This window comes from Monopterus albus, unplaced genomic scaffold, assembly GCF_001952655.1.
Source record: "Monopterus albus unplaced genomic scaffold, M_albus_1.0 scaffold223.1, whole genome shotgun sequence".
NCBI lineage: Eukaryota > Metazoa > Chordata > Actinopteri > Synbranchiformes > Synbranchidae > Monopterus > Monopterus albus.
In genome coordinates this window covers 393317-399392 of record NW_018128103.1, presented here as the reverse complement: position 1 = coordinate 399392, position 6076 = coordinate 393317, and the positions used below count along the sequence as shown (strand labels likewise).

General features: G+C 39.0%; 1 long non-coding RNA gene across 1 annotated transcript; it reads left to right on the top strand.

The window, feature by feature from the left end:
- Positions 1-519: 519 nt before the first annotated feature.
- Positions 520-5184, top strand: LOC109971389 (uncharacterized). The gene is made up of 3 exons (XR_002276549.1): positions 520-684; positions 1462-1617; positions 4545-5184. It is a non-coding gene; the product is annotated as an uncharacterized LOC109971389 (long non-coding RNA).
- The last annotated feature ends 892 nt before the right edge of the window (positions 5185-6076 follow it).

The window sequence follows — 6076 nt, the reverse complement described above, 5'->3', positions numbered from 1 at the left end:
GATTTTAATTAGGATTAACTATCTTACAACTACCACAAATACCACACATGAGAAACAGTATAGAATCTGCTAGGAATGTAACAATACTACTATCACAGTACAACACTGTCATGTTATAAGGTCCACAATACAATATTTGGAGCTGTTAATTTGTGGCAGACAAGCTGGATCCAGCACCTCTCAAATTGTGGCCAACATCTATGTTGATGGATCTGGCACCTCATTTACATATAAAAGACATTAAATGAATAATATATAAAAAGTCCAAGGTCATTAGACCTACTTGTACATTAACTTTTTGTACAAGTAGCCTTTTACAACAGCATATTAGACTAAAAATGGAATAATTAAATACAATAAAAATAGGCAGTTAGGTGAATTACATCACAATGTAACCAGCCTCTGCAGGTCACACCGGGTCAGGTTGACAGTCAATGTAATGTTATGTTAGCTACGGAGTGAAAATCCAAAAAGAACAAGTTAATTTGCTAAAGCTGCAGGACAATGCTAGTCAGAAATCAGAAGCTAACCCATTTATAAAGTGTACATTTGTTAATGAAAAGGTTAGTACAATCCAGTCTGATGATGACGTCACTGGATTTCAGACGTAGGACTGAAGCAAAGCATGAAATAGCATGAACGAGGACTCCTGCCCCATGACTGCGTTGTTTTAAATAACTGAAGGTAAGAACATGTTTATTTAATGTTACTGCATTATATAGTCTCTGGTGCTTTAAATTTGTTGCTCTAATGCTCTCAAAATAATGTTAATGTGTAGTGGTGTAAGAAGAACCAAATATGATGTTGGGTTTTTTTACTGGTTGAACAAATTAGAGGCCGTAGCCTCAGAATCCTAATGTATTTAGCATCACTGGCGCTCGACATCTGTAACTCACACTTGCAAATACTTGCCATCTTGTGTCACTACAAACACACAACAAATGAAGTTTTACCTCTAAGCTGCTCCCTTTATGTGGAAACTATGCAAACACACAGGTCACTGAGGAAAAGTTTTCATTCTGGAACCACCTCTCTTAACATTGACATGCCAGGTCTCTCACCAAATGATATTCTGGGACCCTATCATTTACAAATTAAGCACTGGATATTTGTCACAATATAAAAAAATGAAGAAAAAAGAATAACTAATGCCCTTTATGAAATAATAAATCAACATTTCTGTGTGATTTTCCTTTTAACTTTAAGTTCTCCTGCTTTCCATCTTTATTAAAATTTAAGTAGCTAGCATGTGCAAAAAATTGTCATGAATTATCATTGATACTGAATGACTGAACTGTTTGTACAACTGCAAAACAAGCCATGCAGCATTCAGCAGCAGTCCTTTTATGAAATTAAATAAAATATTATTGCAGCAGCTGGATCATGTAAACAAAACAAGTCACACTTGTAGTGGAACATAAATGTTTTTTAGTACCCCTTAAGCAGGTTTTACTTTTTCAGTTTGGTGGCCATGCTGTCAGGTGTTTGGATTCTCAGTACTGGACCAGATGTAGCGAGTGTCCTTCCTGACCATCGGGGGAAGTTGTGAACAAATTGCTAAATGGTGCATCAGAATGAAGAAGGCGCAAAAAATACACTCGGAAGAGTCACATAAAGGTGAGATTTGTACTTTACTGAAAGTGTTTTTCCAAACATCATGGTCTACTTTTTCAAGAGAGAATACTTTAAGGGTTGTTAAGTGGTTGGTTTTGCATTTGTTAAATTGTTACATGCAGCCGTGTCCAGGCTGTTTCTGCAAGATGTATCCAGGATTGTCTCGGTCTTAAACAGGACTAGTATTGCTTTCGTCATATCTTGGCTGAGCAAGCTGCTAAGGATTTCCAATATGCATGTGCCCTATACTTAAGTAAATAGCAAGAAAGTTTTTATCTATTTATATTTGTAAGTTTCCTTTCCACCCGTGTCATTTCATGAAATGGGAAAACTGAAATGCTGCCACACAAGAGCTCCAAAGGTTAAAGATGGAGCATCTGCTATGTCAGTTTCACATTCTGGGACATGAACGCTGTTATACTAGCAGAATAATCATATGTAATATCCTGGTAGATACTGTCACAGTCCCCTGATGGTATCAAGACTTTTTTGTCGTGATATCGTGAAATTACAAATATCGTTACGTGCCTTGAATCTGGATAACCATTCCTTCCTCCTCTAGCCTCTTATACCAAACTGCGATGAGGACAAGGTCATAGTCACTCTCTTTTCCAAATAACAAATTCCAGTCTACAATAAGCATATCTCTGAGGTACTACAATCTCTACAAGTGCATGTGAAAGGTTATAATTACCCTTATGAGTTTTACAAAAGCCAGTTTACCATTTCACATATAAATTTCAATAAATTCTATCACAATGATGCAAAAGACAACCTAAAAGAGGGACTAAAAGAAAAGAGAAACCTACACAAGAAATAGTTTGTCATTTCTACAACTATCCTGTACACAGTTCAACATTTTTGTAGGATCAGAGTTTAAATGTATCTTTTAAAATTTAGGTTGTATGCAATAATGTACATTAGCAGTGGAACTACTTTTACAAAAAAACATACAGTTGGAGTCAAAATGATTCAGCCCCCATTGCAAATTAGGTGTACTGGAAAAATGTACACACTTTCAGCTGTTTGCAATGAACACATCAAACAAGAGCAATTGAAATAGCTCAACACAACTAATACAATGTGGTTTCTCCAAATTCAACACAAAATGCAACTTTAAATGGATTCTGCAGTCTCAAAATTATTCAACCCCTTCACGACAAGTGTCTTAATACTTAGAGCACCTGCTGCAAACCTGATGCATAGCCAGACACCAGCTTCTGGCAGCATTCCTGAGGAATCTTAGGCCATTCCTCTGGGCAATGGCCTTCAGTTCTATAATATTCTTATGTTTGCCTAGTGCAACCACCTTCTTCAAATCCCACCAGAGATTTTCTATGGGGTTCAATCAGGTGACTGTGACTGCCAGTCTACAATCTTCCAGGACCTCTTCTGCAACCAAGCCTTGGTGGACTTTGAGGTATGCTTGGTATCATTGTTCTGTTCAGTGATTCCCAAGCTTCAGCTTCTTCACAGATGGCATGATGTTTTCTCCTAGGATTTCCTGATACCTGAATGAATTCATTTGGCCTTCCACATGCTGCAGGTTCTCAGTGCCAGAGGAAGCAAAGCAGTCTCAGAGCATCCCTGAGCCACTGCCATGCTTCACTGTAGGCAGGTTGTTCTTTTCGGCATATGATTTCCAAAATGCCTGTGGCTTATTTATATGATTTTGAGCATATTGGAGCCAACTTTTTTGTGCTTTTGGGTCAGTAGTGGTGTATGCCTTGGAGTCCTGGCATGGAAACCTTCAGCATTTAGTCTGCACCTTACTGTGCAAAGTGAAACCTCAGTGCCTGTTGCCACCAAGTCTTGCTACAGGTCTCTTGTTTTTCAACACCTGCCTCCTCAGAAATCTGGTTGCAGCTGTTGATAGCTTCCGGTGTCTGCCATGTCCATGGAGAGTAGCCACTGTTCCTTTAACTATGAACTATGTTTCCAACAGTGTCTCTAGAAACATACAGTGCCTTCACTATATTTTGGATCCTTTTCCTTGTGTGTGAAAGGCAATGATCTCTTCTCTTAACTTTCTTGACAATTCTTTTGACTGAGCCATGTTTCTAACACGCAATCAGACATGACACTCCACAAACCCCTTAGCCAGTTCAGGTAATTGATGCACTGTATCTCAGAGGGAAGTGTCTGGAGAGAGGGAGGTCTGGGCATCTTTGCTTAGACTGCTGCCCCCGCGACCCGGCCCCGGATAAGCGGAAGAAAATGGATGGATGGATGTATCTCAGTCAAACCAGGTGCAACTAATGAAGCCCTGAATAGTTGCATCAGGTGTGGTTGAGACAACATCTGATTTACAAATGTCTGCTCTTATGAGGGATTCTGTTCAGGGGGTTGAATAATTTTGAGACTGCAGAAGTTAAAAGTTGCATTTTGTGTTGAATTTGGAGAAACCACTTGTTACATTAATTATTTCAAATGTTCTTATTTGATTTAATCATTGTAAACAGCTCAAAGTTTGTACATTTTGCCAATACACCTTCACTGGGGGTTGAATAATTTTGATTGCAACTGTAAATATTATATACTGTGCATATATGCTATCAATGACAGCATTTAGATACTGTAGATAATTGAACTGTGTGTGTTTGTGTGTGTGTCAACTTTCATTATTCTGCCTGTCAACCACTGACACATAAATGATGGAGATGATGCAAAAGTGAAGCCAAAGTATTGTAAATACAGCAGCTGCCATCTAGCTTTTTTGCAACCAGATTCTGCACTGTAGCAACCACAAGTGGAGTGACAGTATCAGGCCACCAATCAAAGCTTAAATATACCTCTTTTTAAATCATTTTTTAAAAACAACTTACCAGAGAAGTAACCAGTTGTAAACACATCAGCATGATAATATCTACCAAAAACCACAGAAATAACTTCTGGATAAAATGTATCTGATTTGTACTTTGAACTTTTAGTGTGGCTCATGTCCCATCCACTAACACGGAGGAGGCGGGACTCGTGACCTGTACTGCCACCAGCCACCTGGGAGCTCTTGGCCTGTCCGTTGTTTTTATAGTCGTTGCTGTCAGCTAAAGCCAAGTTGGAAAAACTATTTACAAATGCTACACATGGTGTCTTTAAATGACCTTATCTACAATATATCTACTGGAAAAATGTAAAACAGTAGGAACTGCTGTCATGACCTGAAGGTGTCCAGGCATTCAACAATGTGACAACAACAGGTTGTCATAGACCCCTGGTGGTCTACAAAGGCATGGCAGGTGGTCCCTGACCATGCGTTCAGTAATGTAGTTTCACTGTAGGCATACAATTTTTAAAACGCATTTCCATGTGTTAATTATAGTTGTGAATAATCAGATTCATGCAAATATAGAGAATTTTGAAAAACCAAAGTGACTTTCAGGATTTAAACAGTGTCCATCCAGTCTAGTCACCCCACTACAGTGGTCCTAAAGTTGTCAGAACGCTGGTCCCTGAGTCCAGTTAGTTGACAACTCCTGATTTAAGCAAATGCAGTTATTACCCTCTGATATGTATTTCATGGTTTCATGTGTTTGTTTTCTCAGCATTTTAAAATTTTAAGAACTATGTGTTTGAACCAAAAACAAAAGGAATGATTCTTTCAGTTGGCTCCAAATAAAAACATATTTGTCCTTAATTTTATCATGTTTTTTGTTTCATGTTGACCACCTCTTCATAGCTTCTGTTGTGCATTTTTCTCATTTGCCTCTTATTATTGCCATGAATTAGCATCTCCTGCCCTTTCAGACTCTGCCACTCTCACCTTCCCTGCAGTTACCTCAAGCTGTGCTCCAGCTGACTGTGCTATTGTGCTGCTTATTACATAGCGGAAAGGGAAACCATCTTAAATGGAGTGCAACCGGCACATAAGATTGCTGATATGAAGCTGATCTTCATGTGTTGATCATCTGAAAATAAAATCTGTGGTATTGCCCAAGCTCAACACAAAATTCCATCCATCTATTAACTATACCGCTTTTCCTCTGAAGGATCACAGGAGGGCTGGAGCTGATCATAGCTTACAGGAAGGGTACACACTGCCCAAGTCCCCAGTTTATTCAAGAAAATAGTTTTAAATAATATTCAAATGCCTAAGTGTGGGGTCAGTGTTGCCAAACTACGTACAGAATTAAACCTATGTTTAACAGGGGGGGGGTCAGTGTTGCCAAACTACGTACAGAATTAAACCTATGTTTAACAGTCTCTGCTGTGTGCAGTTGTTTTTTTGTTTATTTGCTACATAAACATTTGATTCATAAACAGAGTGATGTGGTGTATGCAATTAAGTGTAGTCAGGAGTGTAACGACTTGTACATTGGTGAAACCAAGCAGCCGCTGCACAAATGCATGGCCCAACACAGGAGGGCCAACTCCAGTGGACCAGAGTCAGCAGTCCACCTCCACCTGAAGGACAAAGGACATTCTTTTGAGGACAGTGAAGTCCAGATCCTCTCCAGAGAACATC